The 22,520-nt window shown below is 37.1% G+C and overlaps 1 protein-coding gene across 2 annotated transcripts in view; it reads right to left on the minus strand.

The window, feature by feature from the left end:
- Positions 1-22,520, minus strand: part of BMPR1B (bone morphogenetic protein receptor type 1B) — a 321,441-nt gene that overhangs the window by 290,818 nt on the left and 8,103 nt on the right. The window contains exon 1 of one of the 2 annotated variants that reach the window (XM_046657286.1): positions 4,328-4,652. The exons of the other annotated variant lie outside the window; for it this stretch is intronic. The gene's annotated coding sequence lies outside the window, so the exon portion shown is untranslated. Of the gene's footprint in view, positions 1-4,327; positions 4,653-22,520 lie in introns of those variants that run through there. 2 annotated transcript variants of the gene reach the window in all.

Below are 22,520 nucleotides of genomic sequence, written 5' to 3' on the forward strand. Positions count from 1 at the left end.
CAAACACCTACAAAAACTGAGAATAAAAATTAGTATCTCTAAGCAGCAGACACATCTTAAAAAAACAATACCTGTCTACAGAGACCAATACATAGAAACAAATTTAATAAAATATATACAAACTATTTAGTTTATACATGGAATCCTTATGCCTCAGTTTTATTTATTTTTTTGATAGATGCTTAAGCAAACCCATTATGTTAAAACTGTTATTCAAGACCTAGGAATTAAAAAATAAATAAGAAGAGCCAGCCCTGATGGCCTACTGGTTAAAGTTCAGCGCACTCTGCCTCGGCAGCCCAGGTTCAGTGTCCCAGGCACGGAACCACACCACTCATCCATCAGCAGCCATGCTGTGGCAGTGGCTCACATAGAAGAACTAACAACTATGTACTGGGGCTTTGGGGAGGGAAATTAGAAAAAAAAAAAAAAAAGACAGAGAGACAGATAAAGGAAGATTGGCAACAGACATTAACTGAGGGCGAATCCTTCCCAGCTGAAAAAAAAAAAAAAAGAAATGTCCCTTTTCCTCAAGAGCCCCGCTTTATTGGATTATGTGTATCTCATTCTGTAACATCTGATAACTATTTTGGAAATAGTATTTACTCAGCATCTTAATGATGTTTTCTGGATCGCTAAATGCTTCTAAATACACAATTCTTATTCTTCAAGGTTGTAGCATACATCTTGTAATTCTCAGACCTCAACTTCACTTCCTCCCTACCCAAAGGAGAGAAATTTTCGCCTCTTAGTGAAAAATTTGGGATACAAATTTAAGTAACAGCCTCGTTAATTCTTTCAACCTTCAGTTTTTGCCTTCATCAGCAGTACTTCATCCAGTTTAGGAAGCATTAGGGAATCATTCGTGAAGGGACAATGGGGGCAGGAAAATTTGCTTCTCTTATTCCAATTAGGGAGCTTCACCAAGAAGGAGGAATTTCAAATTAAAAAACCAAGTTCTAATTAGTCGCAGATGAAAATCCCCAAAACCACACTGATCGCAACACAAATTATTAACTGAGCTCCTGAAGACCCGGGAACAAGAGGATTTTTCATTGGATAAAATGGAAATGATTTACTTTTGAAATCCTAACTACACAACCCTTTAGTCACTGATACGCAATGAAGTCATCTGCTCACACTATGGGCCAAAATAACTCAAAAATGTTTTGCTATTTTCACAGATTTCTCAATTATTATTATTACTGCATATTAACTCTTCTTTTAAAAAGCCTTGTCACTGAACCTCATTGTTTTCAAGGTTCATCATCTTTATGCCACCTGGTTTGGGATTTGGCTGTAAAACTGCCACACTACAGTGATCAAAGTGTTCACCAAATCAAGAATGCAGGAGTGGACCATATGAGGTTTCCACTACTTTCTACCTTTGAATGTTCTAAAAATAAGTGTGCACAGGGTCTTCTGAAATCATGTCTTACTGAGTAAATTAACGTGGGGAAAGAAATGCTATTGTACCCTATACACAATACAGTCCATAGAAGAAGACTGGATTATTGACTCTGGCATTACAACATCCCTCACCGGAAGGCTATTAACATTGTGTGCTATAGTCTTCAGTTTAAATCACAAAAAATTAACTTGGCTAATAGAAAAGATGCAAAGCTGCGTTTTAAAAAAGAATTATTAACTAGAACATGCATTTTTCAAATTCATTTTACAACTTAAAGTGACTACTACCCATTCTAACACAAAGTGTAGCCTCTTGAAGCTTAATTCTCTCACCTCCCAATTTAATTTGCTCTAGACAGTCTGAAGGGACCACAATTCAATTCTTCAAAAAGGCAAGGATCTAAATCATTTCCAGATTTGCCTCTGTTAGTCTAAAATTCTTGCATTAATAAAATAATATGACTATGGAAATAGTAAACTATATTGACATGCTTATCTATTAAAGTAGCTGCAAAAAGAAAAGTAGTCATTTGTGAAAGAAAAAGGAGAGAAATAGAACAATAACAGGAAAAAAAGTTCTTTTGGACTTAATCTCATCTGTGAATAATTAGAAAAATTTAAGTTGATTTGGAAAGGGTGGAGAAAGACTCTGAAGAGATAGGATTACAGTCTCTTTCACTTTGATCTATTAAAAATGAAGAAAATGAGGAAGAAGCTTAAACACACATACAGTGCGTGTGCGCACACATACACACACCCTCAATCACCAACAGCAACTAACTCTCGTCCCCTTTTTTCCTATGGTTAGGGTTAGATAAAGTTTGTGTTCAGTTCTTTGATTAAAACAAAATAAAGAAACAAAAAATAACTATTTTCACTCTACTTTGACTCACAATAACTCTTTCAATTTTTTGGTCTAATGGAACTCATCATTCACAGTTAAGGAGGAACTAACTCTGTATCATTAAAGATTTGTTCAAAATCTCTCTCTCCACATTTCAAAATAAAGGCCTAATCCAAAATTCTGTAATAGGCAAATATTAATGACACGAATTCCATCAGAATGATGGTTCCCTTTTATATCGTCTAATAACTATTAAGTTTTATAGCTGGAGTTCCTCATATTTCTTTTTTTAAATAAATTTGCCATATTTTCGTATTTTTTTTTAAAAAAAAAGGACTTCATTTTTTTGCCTGCTCTTTCTCCCAAATCCCTCCAGTAAGTAGTTGTATATTTTAGTTGCAGGTCCTTCTAGTTGTGGCATGTGGGACACCGCTCCAACATGGCCCGACGAGTAGTGCCTCATCCATGCCCAGGGTCCAAACCGGCAAAACCCCAGGCTGCTGAAGCAGAGTGCGTGCACCCAACCACTCGGCCCAGAGCCAGTCCAGACTGCACGCTTATTGAAGAAATTCTTGTCGAAGAAAATTTAAGAGTTACATATAAGTACAAAACAATTCAACTATTCAGAGATAATTTTAAGTTATTTTGTATATTTACCTCTATTTCATATAAAATATATTTTTTTAATTTAATATATTGTTCCCCAAACTGGTATTTAAAGAACATTCGTCTGGGAGATGTTAATATTATATTAAAATCTGCTCCACTAAAAACAGTGTTCTGTGGTATAAAATGATATAAAACAGTTTAAGCAAAGTTAGCAGATGCCTTTATTACAGGATTTCTCAGAGCCTCTAAGGTGCAACATTTATCATGACTTTTCAAATCATAATAAACGACTTAGAAAGCAAGTCATAGCAAATCTAGGGAGCAAGCAGCTTCCCATATTTATTTCTGACTTCATATATTTTCCTTGTTTATCTATTAGCATCCAGCTGGGAAACTCTAAAACTATAGTGTATGGGAAGCACATTTCCACATCATTAAATATTTTCAAAACCACGATTTTAAGGCTATAAATTATTACTACATTTAAGCCTCTCATAGATTACTAGATTTTTTCCAATTTCTGTTATCCTTATACATAAACCTTATTATATACACATTATTCCTTTAGATAAAGTGCTAAGCTTTTTAAGAAAATGTTACCTATCTAAATGACTGTACATTTCAAGCAGCACTTTTTCACTGAACTTATGTCAAAAGTGTGTCACTTGGTTAATATTTGTTAATTTCACTGGCACAAAGGGAGAACTCTTATTTTCATTTACATTTCTTTGCATAACCCTAAGGCTGGATTTTTTCACATTTTTATCAGCCATTTATATTTATCTTTCTTAGACTGGGTTTTCAGTTCTCTCTCCCTATGTTTATCTCTTACCTCATTGTTTTCACCTCTTGATCCTTCTCTGAAATCTAAGAAAGTTCCTCAAGTTTCTTCTTCACAGCACTGATTTAGTTTTTCAAAACATTAATTATTCTTTCTTGCCTCCTCTGCAGACCTAAATCCCACTCTCCTAATCTGTGTTCCTTGCAATCTTCCCCCACCTTTATGAAAACATGAGCTTGTTCTCTCCTTACAGCTCTCTGCTGCAGTTTCATAGCTACCATATCATCTACCCTCTGTTATGCTGTTTTCTAAATGTTCTTCTAGTATTGTAAATATTTCCAAAAATGTGCCTTTCTCTTGCATCGTCAGGACCATAGGCCTTTATCCTGAAGTGGAGCATTGTTAACAGGCCCCACGTTGCTGAGTTTTTCTACTTCCTCTTCCTCTGATGATGATGACGTCTACCATCAGAGGGCTTGGCCTGGCTCACTGGGCTCTTCAATGGGTATAGAAACCCCACTTCACTGCTGTAGCAGGAATGGAGACAGATATGAAGAGTTATAAACCCAACTCTCAGCGACTGTCAGGCATTAATTTATAGCTGGTCTTCTGGACTGCATAGGGGCCTTCTCCTTAAACATCACTGGTCTGATAAAGGATCACCTGAAGACTCAGATGCCTACCATTCAGTTCTCCGTTCCCATCCTGGGCCCTCTACCTGAAGAGACCTCTTCCTTTCAGGATGCAGTAGTCGGCGGCTCCAACTCTCCCAGTCCTTCACATTCTTGCCACCTTCTACGTTCTCACGGCTGCAGGACGGATGCATAAAGACGTAAGAGAATGGAGGCATAAGGGATGGTAACATTACAGCTTCCTCAGAAAAAGAGCACTCCTGCAGCAGATGGAGAGCTGCCTCATTTTTCATAATGGGCATCCGAGCAAGCAGCAGAGGTTACACAAGCAGCAAATTACACTTCCCACTTGAAACTGGCTGGGCTGCTTCATGAGACAAGCCTGTTCTTCCCAGGCCCCAGCTCCTTGTAGGTGGAGGAAGTGGCACCAAAATTCCTAGCAAATGAGTCAGTCTTTTCTATTGGCTTGTTTGTTTTCTGGGTCTTCATTGATCTTTTACCAGAAAATTGGAAGAGGCTGTGTCAGCAACTGCAACCAAATGCTATTTTTAATGGGAAGCCTCTGTCAATTTTAAATGTAAGTTAAAATCTGATCATTTCACTGTCAAGCACATGAAGCACTCATTTGATCCATTCCTATAACTTCATTTATTTTAAACACATTTATTAATGCTGGAAAGAACCCACAGGAGATTAGAAAGCACTGCTTATCTAGGAGTCACAGACGCCACCAGTGGCAGCAATGCAAACCCCGCTTCTTGGCTGGTAACTAGCACCAGAAAGACGAAAAGCAGGCTTTCCCATCAGCTGAAGTTGAAGGTGGTTAACGAAAAATAAGTATTATCCTCTGCCTTTGGGGTTTTGTTATTCATACAGTTTTTGTTAAGTACGTGGCAGCGTTTTCATAGTTTCTATCCTCTTTCTATTCCAGACCACACAGGCAGACTAGACTCACTTGCTTATCACTGATGAGCATCATGATGTTGGCAAGATTGAAGTACTTAGCCCTCATCAATTTCTCATTGCCATTTTGACACTTAACTAACACCAAGTAGAATTTCTCTGTATAATTTACTTTTATATCCCATATATCTACTTGACTCAAAAGAAGGGAAAATAAGAGGAGGTACAGAAAAACAGGTTATTAGAAAACAAATAGGGAAAGTTTCTCTATAGGTTTGTGCTAGACATGTTTTAACAGTGATGATCTACCTTTGAAAAGACTCACCCAAACACCACTGCAATTTAAGAGCAATTGCTGTAGAGTCAGAGAAACCCGAGTTTAAATCTCGCTCTTCTACTTAATAGTTGCATGACCTTGAGCAAGGTAATTAACCCCTCTATGGCTCTGATTTCTTTTTTGTAAAATGAAGATATTAATAATATCTGTTTCATCAGATGGTTAGCAGACTTAAAAATAAGAGATAAGGTAAGCAACATCATAACTCTTAGATAAGTGCTCTATAAATGTTTGGTGTTATTATCAATCCCCCACACATTTTAAAATAAAACAATCTTTACATGAAGTGGAATTCCACTCAAAAAAGATGAAAGGATCTCTTTGGTAATCACCCACAATGGTGTAGTAGCAACTGTTAATTTGCTTAAAACTTTATTTTACATATAGATTATTAGAGATCACACCATTCAATGTATACTAAGTATATTCTGAGATAAATGTGAATCCCTTGTCTTTACTGATTATATTGAAGTATAAGATAGAAAAAGCAGATAGATTAAAGAAGAGGAAAAAGAAACTGATGCTTTAGAAAGTAGGGCCTAAGCTTAAAAGCTTAGCCTAGAGCAAAAGTTCTCAGGAGAATCACCTAGGCCAGGCCTTTTTTTCTTTTAAAATAAGTTCTCGCGTTCTGGGCTTGCACAATGACTAGGGCGTATTATCTGCTTTTCATGGGCCGAGGAGAGGCTTGCTGTTTGCTGTAATACAAAGGAGAGTTTCAAACAGAATTTTCTCGGGTCCCTCACGACTTCTGAATGAATGGCTAGAGAGTCATGAGGGTGAAAAATATGTTTATAATTATCTGAGTCTAGAACCTCACCCTATTTTACATAAACACATAGTACTTATGGAAAATTTTTAATACACATTGAATTTTTCAAGAAAAACAACTACGTGAGTCAAAGGATTTGTTTTGTTCAGAGCCTCGTCAAAATCGATTCACCATATCAAAAAGTTGCACCCTCCATCTCAAAACTGCGTGTTGCTTTTAAGTTGCTGATACAAATTTTTTTAGCCTGCACCTGTAGCTGTGGTCTTCACAGTGATGCTACACACACATACAGGAAACTAACTACTTCATTATTCCTGATACGTCACGCCCAAGCTTTTCCATATTGAAATTCATGTTGTTTTTGAAAATGTATTTGTTAAAATTTTTTTTATCTTTTTTTTGGAAGATTAGCCCTGAACTAACATCCGTGCCCATCTTCCTCTACTTTATATGTGGGACGCCTACCACAGCATGGCTTGCCAAGCGGTGCCATGTCTGCACCCGGAATCCAAACCGGCGAACCCCAGGCCACCAAAGCTGAACGTGCAAAATTAACTGCTGAGCCACCAGGCCGGCCCCTAAAATTTTTTATAAAAAATAAATGTTCATTTAATTTCTCCTTTATATTACAATAGGATTACGGTGGGGTATCATATCAACTTTTTATCATTTCAGGACACTAGAGAACTGTTATAAAACAGATGAGGCAGCATGGGGTTTGAAGAAATAGACAGCTAGCAAGAATACAGAGTTTCACAGTAGTCCTCAAACATGAAGTGAGCCCAGAGGAAATGCAAATAACTCAAACAGCACTCTTCCTTCAACTACAGGCTGAATAAGAGTAAGTTTAACTTGCAGTAAGAATTTAGGCTGGGTATTTAAAACACCACCCTGAAGAAAAGGACTTTGAATCACCAGAATACTGAGAAATTTCTTATCAGCATATTTAAGTCATTTAAGAATGTGATGAGCAAAGCTGTCTTAAAAATTAAATTGGACTGTCAACTGGGGCAATTCTATAACTAGGCATCTAATGTTGGTTTTAAATTTTTTTAATGTTGCAAAATGAATTCATACAAACTCAGTCTTCAGTAACAGGTATAGTGCTTTTACAACGATTGGAGACACTGGGGGTTACACTGTGATACACGTTCAGAGAGTGTGCAGCTTGATGGCGGCTACTGCTGATAGCCTAACCAGGACCACCTCCCCCCTCCTCAAGGAAAAAGAAAAGCAAAAAGAAACACACAAAAAAACCCAGTGGCCCTGAAAGTAGCAAAGCTTATTTTGGATATCTCTTAATCCAAGTACAACGAAAGTTACTTTAAGAAAAATGAACTCAGTATCACACATCCATTGCTTTAAGGATAATACAAGATACACCAACCTCCATATGTATTCTCATTACAGAAATATCATAAAACCACTTGCATCTTTCATCAAAAATTTTAATGCAGGATAAAAAGTAGTTCATTAAACTTTGACATTCACAATCAGAAATGGGTGAAGCTGGTCAAAAGGTACAAACTTCCAGTTTCAAAATAAATTAAGTCCTGGGATATAATGTACAGCATGGTGACTACAGTTAATAATACTGTATTGTATATTTGAAAGTTGCTAAGAGGGTAAATCTTAAAACCTCTCATCCAAGAAAACAACTGTAACTATATGTGGTGATGGATATTAACTAGACACTGTGGTGATCGCGATACATCCAAGTGTCGAATCATTTTATTGTACACCTGAAATGTGTCAATTATCTCGTTTTAAAAAAACTAAAATTCAGTTAAAAAGTTTGTATTCTCAGCTTTTTGAATATGTTAATTCAATCAATAAAAATCTCTAGAGGTCACAATCTCACATGTACGGCAGCTGTACAGGTCAGGCTGCAAAGTGGCACGAGTCTTTCCCAAGGGAATTTTTTATTATTTTTACTCCATTAACTCCATGTTATGAAAAATTGAGTAAACTAAACAAATTGCCCTTTTTAAGTAATAAATAACATTTGCTCATGTTTAATAAATCAAGAATATACTACTGCAAATCAGTGCATATGACCAGTGGTACCAATCTGTGTTTGTAGGTCCCTGGGAGTCTGAAAACCCCAGACTGGAGACCATGAGTCCAGAATATATTAGTTTCTAAAAAAAAAATATGGCATTAAGAGCAAATCAATTTTTCACAAATGGACTTTCAATTTTAAACTACCCAATATTTCTTTGCCTAAATCCCAGAATTTTTCCTGTAGCTGAAATTCCACACATGGTCTCCATATCCCCAAAGCAATGCCCTTTCCAGATGAGTTCCTAAGAACAGAACTCTGTTTCTTCGAAGTCAGCAAGCTATTTATAAAAACTACAGCAGCCCCCGAGGGAAGGTCAATTGGCAAGTATAAAATTATATATAGTCTAGTAGTTGCTCTGCCTTTTTTTAAGGAGGAGAATTAAGACAAAGATGATAAAAAAAAAATAAGCTACATGGAATATGATAATTTTAATGTGGGTGCTCGTCATTATAAGAAGAAAATGCTACCGATTAATTTTCATGGCCCTATAAAATATTTGAGTCCCCTACTGAACTGGCAAGTACATATATGTAATAAAACCAATTATGTACTTTCACTACCATCACTACCATTTGGAACTAGAAAACGCAACACGTTAAGTGTTAAAATATCTTATTTTTAGCAATATTAAAATATAGCTTACTAGTTTATAGGTTCTCTAATATATAGATGGCTTATATTGAATATATGCTAAAATTTCTACCATTGCTTAAAATTAGACACATAGTAACGTCCATATGTGTGTGTGTGTATATATTTTTTTCTATCTATACAGCTTACTCAAATAACTTTTCTTCCAAATATTCACTTAAGCCCACAGATGATACTCAAAACGCTGTCCAACTGATATGGCCTACATATATCCAATAAGAATGGAGGCTGGCCATAAAGGACCAAGACAGCCAAGCCAGTGTGTGCTGGCTGAGTACTGTACCTCCCCACACCTCACCCACCTGCACTAACCATACTCATTACATATTTGTAAGAAATACTAATTGCCCTGAGTACAAATAGGTAAGAAGGGGAAATGTGTTCACGTTTAGCACGATTTACCAGAAAATCTCTACTTTCTTCATCTCTATTCCCACCCTATATGATCACTGCTCCTTAGGGGCTTGCTTACATTCATGCAACAAATATTTATTGATAACCTACTACCGGCCAGACACTGTGGCAAGTGCATCTGGGAGACGGAGATGTACAAAACAAACAAGGTCCCACGTTCACAGAGTTTCCACACAAGTTCGTAATCTAGGTGGAGAGAATAAATGTGTGTCTGCATGTTGTGGTTCCTTATGCCATTGTCTGGTCCTTACTATGTGGCGAGCACTGAACTAACAGCTTTGCAGTTACCTCAGTTGACTCATGTGTGTTGGTATAAACACATATACACAAAAGTTCAAGTAACCAAGAAGGAAGGAATATAAAATCACAATAGAACCAATATTACAGATAAAATATAATTAATAGCTATATAAATCAGAAGTATGTGTTCAGAGAATATCAGTTACTGAACTACAAGAAAACTAAATTAATTCAGGGAACGGATAGAACAAAAGTAACTTCATATCAAGGACAAAAAGCATTTTCTAATACTAATAGTGAATACTTCTCCAAAACTAAATTCTACTGCCATTGAATTCTAAGCTTTTAATCTAAGATAACTCGTGTCTACATGAATCTACCGCAAAATTTAAATCAGAACTATATTTCTACACATGCAACTTAAAGAAATTTGGGTTAACCGTATTTCTGAATTCTAAAGCCCAGCAAGTTATAAATCATTCAACATTACCTTCTTTCTCCAGCTTTCATGGAAACCAATGAACTGGTTTGACAAAGAGTTAATCTCAACTTTTCTTATCAACATTACTTAAATTTGGAAGTCTGGCATATCCCTTTGTGAGGATGTTGACTTTCATGGACTGACTGATGAATTTACATAATCTACTGAGTTTACCAATGGGGCTTGATTAATGCTCATTAATCCTATGAGAATCTTCCCTTCACCAGCAAGAAGACAGTTGTAATATTTGCTAATTTACACAAAAGTCTGTGAATTGCCATTGGAAATAGAAGCATCTATTTATTTATTTAATAAACATTTAATGAGCACCTTCTACAATACACATTTAAAGAGTACATGCCAGTCACTGTGCGGGCCACATCCAGGCAAGTAAGGCTACTCACTGCCCTAATGGGAAATGGAAGATAGAAGAAATGCAAGTACATATTCCAAGCAGGAAAGGGAAAAAAATCCAGATAGAAAAAGAGATTCAAGATATAAAAGCAACCTGGGCTCTCTGTACGGAACAGGTCTCAGAGAAAACAGGGGTAGAAGGCCAGACCACAGGCAGCGGGATCAGCCTCTGACAGAAGAGGTGCACTATTTCCTCTGAGGCAAGAGTGATGACCTGAGGTTCACAGACCCTCAGAAAGGTTCAGACACAGAATGCATAATGGGGGAAAAGATTTCATCTCTCTTTTTAGGAACGTTTAACTGAAATTTAGTATTTCCTTTAATTATGAAAGTAGGCAACAAATCACAGTACCAATACCAATGACCTTGTCACCATCGGCAATCACAAACATTTCATATCATATCTTAGCTCTTACAGATATCTCGGAACATTGTTTATTTATTAAGTACTTTCAAATTAAGGCAGTCATGCGACCTACCACTAGAACTTGTTTAACGCACAATAAAGACTCACATATTATTATATCACATTTGCCTTTTAGATTTTTAAAAACAATCTCATTAATTGGTTTCCTTTGTAATACTTTGAGTTTTTATTCATTTAAAAATTATCTTGAGGAGGGGACCCACAGGCTTCCCTCGTCTGCCAAAGAGATCCATGGCACAGAAGAGGAAGATCAACTGCTCTGAAGCATGAAGGATTTTAAAAATAAAGGCAAGAAGGGTTATGTGGTAATCTCCCTCGTCTCAACTCTTTAGTCAAAGTCTGCTGCACACAGAACCCTTCTGCTCACGGTGCAGTGCAGACCAAAGGAAAGCTATCAGCAAGAACCAGGAGGAAGGGAAAGAGCAAGTCGGGGACAAGCCCTCTATGCACTGTAGCTTTGGACTAAAGGTCGAAACAAATGGAGAGAGAATACAACATATCTTAGGACAGGCAAGAGCTGTTACAATAATCCATTGACCACTGGCCTTTCACTTTGTTTCCAGGACTGCCTTCTTTCCCCAGCCCCCCCTTCCTTCTCGTTCCCACACCCTTAAATATTCTGTCTAGGACAGCCCACAGAAACTAAAAAACAAAAACTAGCTAACTAAATAAATAAAACACACACCAGAAAAACCCTCTTACTTTATCATGGCCACCACACCTAATTACCAACCTGCATCTGTGACCACACGTTCCACCTTTCCTCCTAGGGAGAACAAACAGTCTGCGTGCTTATCCAAGACCACCTCTCCCACAGTCCCCTCTTTTTTGCACTAGATCCCATCTCCTCTGGTATCTCAAGGACAGCAGTAAAACAGTTCCCCCCTCTCTCTTGTATTTCTCTACTGGATCATTACCATGCTGGATTTACTTTTATTTTTCAGAAAACAAAAACTTCTCTTGTCCTCATTTCCTACTCCAAATACCACTCATTTCTCAGTTCCTTTTTTCCTCAAGAGAATTGTTGACACTTGCTGCCTGGCAATTCCTTCCTCCACTCTTTCCCTCTCTTGAAACCAACCCGAACAGGCTTTCTCTCAACCCTACAGCCTGCTTTCTCAAGGTCACCCGCTGACCCTGCATGTTGCTGTACTTTAAACAGGATTTAACTAAGGTTATCAATTCCACTCCCTCACAATACGTTCATCACATGGCTGCCTGGAGTCACAGTCTCCTGACTGCCCTTCCCCTCACTCCTTTTCGTCCTCCTTTGCTGGTTCTTCCTCATCTCTTCAACTTACAAACCTCAGAATGCGCTAGGATCAGTCTTCACATTTCTTTTCTATCTACACCCATTCTCTAAATGGTCCCATCCAGTCTAGTGGCTTTAGGTAAATCCTATAGGCTAATGAAACTCAAATTTCTATCTTCAGCCACTCTCCTCCCTCAAGTCTAGCCTCACATATCCATTTCAATTGACATTTCAACATGTCTAAAAATGAACTCCTGACTTCACCCAGTCCTTCGCCTCTCAGTCTCCGTTGGCCCCATAAATGGGAACCTCATCCTTTGATCTAGAAGAATCCTTGTACTTGTTCTTGATGCCTCCCTATCATTTATCTCCCACATCCAATTCAAATTCTTCCAGTTCTTCCTTTAAAATGCTTCCTGAATTTTACTTTTTCTCATCAGCTTCACTCATGCCAACCTGGCTCACACAGACTGGTATAGGAGACTCCAGCAGGTCTCTCGATTCCCATCTGCTCTCCTAACATTACTCTCCAGGCAGCAGCCAGAACCATCTTTTAAAAACCAATGACAACTCATATTACTCATTTGATTAAAACATTCCAATGATTTTCTGCATCACTAAAAATACAAGCAAAGTCCTTAAGACTGCCTACAAGTCTGAACATGATCTAGCTGCCTGTTATCCCTCTGAACGTCCCCTTGTACGCCCCGCTGGATCACTCCCTACGGGCAGGCTGGCCTCCCTGCTACCATTGAAGGATGTCAGTCACACTGTTGCCTTGGGGTATCTGCACTTGTGCTCCACTCTGCCAGGATCATATTCCCAACATAAAATAAACTGTACCTCACTACTAATATATGACAATCCCTGCAGTATTCAATTCTTTAAAATAACTTTTTTCTCCTTTTTGATACTTCTGTTACTGAAAAATGGCCCTGTTGAATACTTTGGGGGATTATTATAGAGAACTGTTATATAGAAATTCTATGAATTTTAATTCCCCTCCTAAAATGGATTTCATAAACTCAATAAAAAGCTTAACTGAAATTTAGCTTTACTTTTCTTCGAAGTCCTAACTGAATCCAAAGATAATGACAGGCTAGAACTGCACTTATTTACCAATACTTCAACTATATTAAACTGGATATTTTTATGCTTATGTCTATTGCAATTTGCAAGACATCTTTTGATATACTTGATAAGGTAACAAAGATTAAATACACATTCTTGGGGGGAAATGAATTCCTCTAAATTCCTTCCCTATATCTTGATCCTCTATTAAGTCAAAATAATAACACTCCCTCATTTAGTATTTCTTCTTAAAGATTACAGGTAAATGCACTAGAGCCCAATATTTTTGCTTATACTTAGAGAATATCGTAAATAAAAATTGGTTTTGTAACACCCAGGGAAAAAAAGCAACAAAATGGCAACAAATACATGTTTATCAATAGCTACTTTAAATGTCAATGGACTAAATGCTCCAATCAAAAGGCATGGAGAGCCAACTGGAATAAAAAAACAAGACCCATATATACGCTGCATACAAGAGACACACTTCAGACCTAAAGACACTCACAAACTGAAAGTATAGGAAAAGATACTCCATGCAAATGGCAAAGAAAAGAAAGTGGGGGTAGCAATACTTATATCAGAAAAAGTAGACTTTAAAACAAAAACTGTAACAAGAGACAAAGAAGGGCACTACATAATGATAAAGGGAACAATCTAACAAGAGAATATAACACTTGTAAATAGCTATGGACCCAACATAGGAGCACCTAAATATATACAGCAATTATTCACAGACATAAAAGGAGAAACAGACAGTAACACAATAATAGTAGGGGAATTTAACACTCCACTTACACCAATGGATAGATCATCCAAACAGAAGACCAATCAAGAAACAATGGCCTTAAACGACACATTAGACCAGATGGACTTAGAAGATATATAGAGAACATTATATCCAAACACTGCAGAATACACATTCTTTTCAAACACACATGGAACATTCTCCAGAAACGATCATGTATTACACCACAAAACAAGTCTCAATAAATTTAAGAAGATCAAACTAATACTAAGCATCTTTTCTGATCACAAAGGTATGAAATTAGAAATCAACTACAGGAAGAAAACCAGAAAAGCCACAAAAATGTGGAGATTAAACAAAATGTTACTGAACAACAACTGGGTCAATGAAGAAATCAACAGAGAAATCAAAAAATACCTGGGCACAAATGAAAATGAAAATATGACATGCCAAAATCTATGGGATACAGCAAAAGTGGTTCTAAGAGGGAAGTTTATAGCAATTCAGGCCTACCTCAACAAACAAGAAAAATCTCAAACAAACAATCTAACAGTGCACCTAAAGGAACTGGAAAAAGAAGAACAAAGCCCCAAATCAAAAGAAGGAAGGAAATAATAAAAATCAGAGTAGAAAGAGAGACTAAAAAAACAACAGAAAAATCACTGAAACCAAGAGCTGGTTCTTTGAAAAGATAAACAAAATTGACAAACCTTTAGCTAGAGTCACCAAGAAAAAAAGAGAGAAGGCTCAAATAAATAAAATCAGAAATGAAAAAGGAGAAATTACAACAGACACCTCAGAAATACAAAGGATTATAACAGAATACTATGAAAAGTTATATGCCAACAAATTGGATAATCTAGAAGACATGAACAAATTCTTAGAATCATACAACCTTCCAAAACTGGATGAAAAGAAGTAGAGAATTTGAATAGACAAATCATCAGTAAGGAGATAGAAACAGTAATCAAAAATCTCTCAAAAAATAAAAGTCCAGGACCAGATGGCTTCCCTGGTGAATTCTACCAAACATTCAAAGAATACGTAACACCTATATTTCTCAAACTCTTCCAAAAGATTCAAGAGGAGAGACAGCTTCCTAACTCATTCTACGAAGCCAACATTATCCTGACACCAAAACCAGACAAGGGCAACGCAAAAAAAGAAAATTACAGGCCAGTATCACTGATGAACATCAATGCAAAAATCCTCAACAAAATACTAGCAAATCAAATACAACAATACATTAAAAAGATGACACATCATGATCAAGTGGGTTTTATTCCAGGTATGCTGGGATGGTGTAACATCCACAAATCAATCAATGTGATACACCACAATAACAAAATGAAGAATAAAAATCACATTATTATCTCAACAGATGCAGAGAAAGCATTTGACAAGACACAGCATCCATTTATGATAAGAACTCTAAATAAAATCGGTATAGAAGGAAAATACCTCAACATAATAAAGGCCATATATGACAAACCCACAGCTAAGATCATTCTCAATGGAGAAAAACTGAAAGCTATCCCCTCTAAGAACAGGAACCAGACAAGGATGCCCACTGTTGCCACTCTTATTTAACCTAGTATTGGAAGTCCTAGCCAGAGCGATCAGGCAAGAAAAAGAAATAAAAGGGATCCAAATTGGAAAAGAAGAAGTGAAAATGTCAGTCTTTGCAGATGACATGATTTCATATACAGAAAACTCTAAAAAATCCACTAAAAACCTTTTAGAAATAATAAATGAATACAGTCAAGTCACAGGATACAAAATCAACATACAAAAATAGGTTGCATTTCTATACACTAACAACAAAGTAACAGAAACAGAAATTAAGAATACAATCCCATTTACAATTACAACAAAAAGAATAAAATATCTAGGAATAAATTTAACCAAAGACGTGAAAGATCTGTACACCAAAAACTATAGAACAGTGTTGAAAAAAACTGAAGAAGACAAAGAAATGGAAAGATATTCCATGCTCTGGGATTGGAAGAATTAATATAGTTAAAATGTCCATACTTCCCAAAGCAATCTATGGATGCAATGCAATCTCTATTCACAGAAATAGAACAAGGAATTCTAAAATGTATATGGAAGAACAAAAGACCCCTAATAGCCAAAGGAATCCTAAGAAAAAGAACAAAGCTGGAGGTATCACACTCCCTGATTTCAAAATCTTCTACAAAGCTATAGTAACCAAAACAGTACGGTACCAGCACAAAAAGAAACACACAGATCAATGGAACAGAACTGAGAGCCCAGAAAAAAACCCACACATCTACAGACAGCTAACATGTGACAAGGGAGCCAAGAGCATATGGTGTTAGGCAAACTGGACAGCTACATACAAAGGAATGAAAGTAGACCATTAACTTACACCATGCACAAAAATCAACTCACAATGGATTAAAGACTAGAATGTAAGACATGAAACCATGAAACGTCTAAAAGAAAACATAGGCAGTACGCTCTTTGACATCGGTTTTAGCAACATATTTTCAAGTACCATGTCTGATCAGGCAAGGGAAACAAAAGAAAAAATAAACAAATGGGGCTACATCAAACTAAAAGGCTTCTGCACAGCAAAGGAAACCAACAACAAAATGAAAAGACAACCTAACAACTGGGAGAAGATATTTGCAAACCATCTATCAGATAAGGGATTAATATTCAAAATATACAAAGAAATCATACGTCTCAACAACAAAAAAACTAACAATCCAATTTAAAAATGGGCAAAAGATCTGAACAGAGAATTCTCCAGAGAAAATACACAGATGGCCAACAGCACATGAAAACATGTTCGACATCATTAACTATCAGGGAAATGTAAATCAAACCTACAATGAGATATCACCTCACTACAGTCAGAACGGCTATAATTAACAAGACAGGAAACAACGAGTGTTGGAGAGGATGTGGAGAGAAGGGAACCCCTGTACACTGCTGGTGGGAGTGCAAACTGGTGTAGCCACTATGGAAAGCAGTATGGAGTATCCTCAGAAAATGAAGAATAGATCTACCATACAATCCAGCTATTCCACTGCTGGGTATTTATCCAAAGAACTTGAAAATATATCCAAAGAATCTGAAATGCATAAAGATACATGCACCCCTATGTTCATCACAGCATTATTCACAATAGCCAAGATTTGGAAGCAACCTAGGTGCCCATCAAGGGAAAATAGATAAAGAAGATGTGGTATATATACACAATGGTATACTACTCAGCTATAAGAAATGGTGAAATTCAGCCATTTGTGACAACATGGACGGACCTTGAGGGTATTATGCTAAGTGGAATAAGTCAGAGAGAGAAAGTCAAATACCATATGATCTCACTCATAAGTAGAAGATAAAAACAACAAACAAACACATAGCAACAGAGATTGGACTGGTGGTTACCAGAGGGGAAGGGGGGAGGTAGGAAGGGAAAAGGGATGATTAGGCACACATGTGTGGTGACGGATTGTAATTAGTCTCTGGGTGCTAAACATGATGCAATATACACAGAATTTGAAAGATATTATGATGTACACCTGAAAGTTATAGAATGTTATAACCCAATCTTACTGCAATAAAGACAATAAAAAAATAATAAATCAATTTTTAAAAATTGGTTTCATAAAATTTAAATAGAGGATATAAACACAAGGTAGAAACTTTAGGTTGTGAGTGAAACAAAGAGCAGTCTCCCCAAGTTCTGAAAACAGTCTTTCTTAAAAATAAGAATTTCCTGGTTACTGTCAGTCTCATCGTTTCTGACTTAACAACCTATTTTGAACTGCCTTAAAATCCAAAAACATTCTGATATTGAATTGCTCGGTGGCATAGTGGTTAAGTTCACATGCTCGGCTTTCGTGGCCCGGGGTTCATGGGTTCGGATCCCAAGTGCAGACCTACACACCACTCATCAAGCCATGCTGTGGCAGTGTTCCACATACAACACAGAGGGAGACTGGCACGGATGTTAGCTCAGTGACAAACTTCCTCAAACGAAAAGGGGGAGCTTGGCAACAGATGTTAGCTCTGGGCCAAAGTTCCTCACCAAAAATAAATAGATGAATAAATTTGAATAAATATAAACAGCCTAGAAAAAACTACTTCCTCGTATAACTTTCTACCCAATTATTTTAAATTCTTTAAATTATGTATTTAAATCCTCTGTACATCATCTGTGATATAATATTTTATAAAATTCTAACTATCAGCATTCCGTGATGATTTTCTTTTTCTCGTCTTTTAGTGTTAACATTCTATTTTGCTCTCTTAGTTGTAACAGCAGAGAAGTCTCACAGGAGCTAAACCGGAAGAACCAGCACAATTACTAATCGAATCCTTCCTCCTCCTTCCTCTCTGGATTCTTCCTGAAGAAAAGCACAGGTAGAAATACATGGTTTCTAGGTTCTGGCCTCCTGTTATCCTCTCAGCCACATTCATTAATCTTATCAATTTGCACTCCTGATTAGTGAAAAACATGGCTCACTGAGAATTATCCACCGATCAATATGAAGTTGATTTGGAATCCAGAGCCATTACTTCTTTCTTTTTTCAGCATGTCTTTCTTCCCTAGAGCAAAACCCTGCATTGAATTAGCCTGCCTGTGTCTGGGAGTGTGCATGGACTCCAGAGAGACAGAGGCAAAGAAGATGGCAGAGAGGGAGAGACCTTGCCGGCACTCCATCTCCACAGTCTTCTGCAGCAAGGCTCGCTACACAGTACATCCCATCTTTCTGGCCCAGAGAAGGGGTTGGGTGGGGAACTGACCTGCGTTTCTCCCAGATATTGTAACCTTGAGCAGAGAAGGTGACCAAAGATAAGTCACCCACTAGAAGGATGTCTAGACACAGGTCAACAGACAACCGGCTCCAACCCTAAAGCCTCATGATTCAATTCTTCCTCTGAGTCATTCTGAATCCTCTCAACAAATCTATTTTCTTTAAGATTGGTCTCCATTTTCTGTATCTATAAGAGAGGGGGCTGGGGTGGGATTTGAGGAGGAGGTAAGAAAAAACAAGCCACAATGGTAGAAGTGACAAAGTAAACAATCCACAATTAAATTATTCAAATAATTATTCAAATATTTCAAATAATGTATGATTATTCAAATCATACTGATGATTAAAAATAGGAAAGTATGTTTGTATTTACTATTTCTTCAAAGTTTTTCGTTTAGGATTCCAGCCACAGCTCATCCTTCACTACCATTCCAACAAGACTGGAAGTGCAGTATGGAATTGACAGAAGCATGAGATCAGTCTCCAAAATAAAGGAGGTCCAGGTAAGCTGCATCTCAATGAGGCTAGAGAGGGATAACTCTTAAGGCCTTCCACCCAGTCGCTGCTTACTGAAACAAAAACAAAATTTACTCACCAGACTTCTTTTAAATAGAGCAGGTGGTGTTTCCAAAAATGCTTTTCTTTTTTTAGGACTAGCACCTGAGCTGACACCTGTTGCCAATCTTCTTTTTTTTTTTTTTCCTCTTCTCCCCAAAGCCCCCCAGTACATAGTTGTAGGTCCTTCTGGCTCTGCTATGTGGGACACCACCTCAGCATGGCTTGATGAGTGGTGCTAAGTCCATTCCCAGGATCCAAACCAGTGAAACCCTGGGCCACTGAAGTGGAGCATGCGAACTTAACCACTGAGCAATGGGGCCAGCCCCCAAAATGTTTTTTAAACGTTTCTAATCTAATTTGTCATTGATAGACTAAACACATAAAACAATGACCAAGAGATAAGCCTTAAAACTCAATAGTCTGATTAGTTAAAATAAACTTCTCTAAAAACCTAGCACATTATGACCAACATACCAAGGATAAAAGAACTCCCTTCTATTACGTTATCCGTGAAGAATGGCACCATTACCATTCATTTGAAGTTAGACACCTGAAGGGAACCTGGACAGAAGAAACACATCAAAGACCCAGCGAAGCATGACTTCAAACGGTCCAGCACAGATGTGAGCTTCTGGGAAACAGCCTGCTTCGATGCCAGAGCTCACACACAGGGCTGACTGTTCATTTTCAAACCAGAAAAGTCGATGAACAGTATCACCACAAATTGTCTCATAATAAACTACCACAGATTTACCTGGCAAGGGTTTACTCTTTATTAATAGAGCAACTATGAGTCAAAACAGTGTGTAGTTGAGACCATGAACCCCAGATTCCAGCTCCCTGGGTTCTCTAGCTTGACTGTTTTTTTCCAGTTATGTGAATAATTCTGGGCAAGTTATTTATTCAGACTGGAACTTGACTTTTTCAGGGTTGATATAAATACTAAATGTGATTATATTTTAAACATTAAAACAGTACCTGGCATATAATAATCCTATTCCTGCTTGAAAACAGTTTTCTTTACTATCCAAGTCTCATACGAGATCTGGGTATCAGAGTAAATGATACCTATTTCCTAAAAACAGACAGACAGACACAAGTGTGTGTGTGTATGTGTATACATGTAAAATGAAAATATAATTAAATTTAAAATGTACTGAACAGTACTTTCAGTGAGGCATTTTTATTAATGAAGACAGATTCTTTTTCTCTCTTAGTTTTCATCCCTTAATTATCTCAGAGGAAACCTGGGGTTAAGAGTTCAACTCTAGTTTTTAAACTGTCGTGCAGGACAATTCCAGCCACTCAACACATTTACAGACTAAGTTTAATGACCTAGGGTACACAGCATGTCAAAAAATAAAGTATCCTCAGACATTTTTACCCTGGTTATTAATATTCAAGAAGCAGCTACTTCCCAAGACTGTATGTGTCACTGTAAGTAGAAGTGAACTGTGGATAACTTGCCACAATTATTGTGGCATAATTATTGTGGACAATAATTTATAAAAACCATGGCTTAAAATATCTCTAGAATATAATATTTCATAAATATCTTTGAGTGTTCTCTTTATTTTATACATCAAAATGTTTGTATTAAAGAGTCTATTAGGTAAAAATTATGTAAGACTTACTTACAAATACCTATTGGTATCAAAGGATGTTTGAAGTCACAGGTTAAATAATAGCTTTAGAGCATTCACTTTAGTCAAAGAATTAAACACAATTTTTTATTTATACTTAAGTGTATTATGGAATATAATATAAAGTTATAATTAATATTTAATATAAAACAAGAGACATTAAAAAAAAAGTCTGTGCCTCAGGCTACTTGTCCAAGGTCCCTGGGGTGTGTGTTCACTGACCCTACCCACTGGTACTATGGGAACTCTTCTTTGTATCGTCAACATCTGTTTTCCCACTTCCCAAAAAGCCCTAGTTTCCACTGGGGACGTGTGTGATTCTGGGGCCCCTGACTCCATGCCCAGCCCCATGGATGAAGCCCACGGTCTAATCAGAGTGAGTCTCAGCACTTTCACTAGAATTTCTGGGATGAATGCTCTAGGCACTTACTCTGGACAATATGGCATGAAGATGTGAGGCAATGAGGACGTCCCACCTGGAGATGGCACAAACATGTGAGGCAGGGCAGAGTCCAGAGTATTTCAGAAAACAGAGCTGGATCCCGATGACACTCTGACCCTCTGGATCAAACCTTGCCTCAGGCCTGATACACTTTAACTTTTTTATTTTGTGAGCCAGTACATCTCTTTCATTGTTTAAGAACGTTAGAGATGCATTTTCTGTAACACATAGATATTTTTGTTAAAAAGTTGAAAAAACTATGACTTAAAGCAACAGAGCAAAGATTTTATTATCCATTCATCTTTTCCACTACTCAAGTCAGTGCCTCTTTCTCTCCTCACATACTCCTCTCCCTCACTATTCCCATGTGCTTGACATCTAGAATTCCTATCAATGTACGTCCATCCCTTCCTTTATGAGTTATCTTAAAGCTGGGGCATGATCAGCCCTGAATCATCCCACCAAAATCTAAACAAAGCTGCCTTTGTTTCTGTCATGACCTTTCTTGCCATCTATATTCTACAGCCCTAAAGAATCATAGGCCATTTCTTTAGTGTGAAGAACTGTTACTATAAAAGGGGAAAGCTGAAAGCTGAACACAGATAACAGAGTTCTTCATTTACAAACAATCTGGATTTTTTTAAGTTTCTTCTTCCTGGAACGTTACACTTGAAAGTTCATTTTTAATTTTCCCTAGACTTCCACACTCTCCAGTGAGAGACAAATCTTCCCCTTTATCGGCCCTCCTCTACTGCCTCCTCCTATTTTGAGGAAAAGTTCTCCTTTTTGCCAATCAAGACCAATCTCTCCATCTATACTTCCCTACTTTGTCTCCTATATTTTGAATTATTTTATTCTTCTGAGTCCCTCCTCACAGCTTACAGCATTTTTAAGTCTTTTCTTTCACAAATTAAAAAAAAAATCCCACATAATACTAGCTATCCTGACTCCCATCCAATTCTTCTGCTTGGATAAAATAAATTATTACAATTTACTTCACCTGTTTATTTTTTACTTTTTGTAAGGTGCTACTAAA

The sequence above is a fragment of the Equus quagga genome, chromosome 3, assembly GCF_021613505.1.
Source record: "Equus quagga isolate Etosha38 chromosome 3, UCLA_HA_Equagga_1.0, whole genome shotgun sequence".
NCBI classification, from domain to species: Eukaryota; Metazoa; Chordata; class Mammalia; order Perissodactyla; family Equidae; genus Equus; species Equus quagga.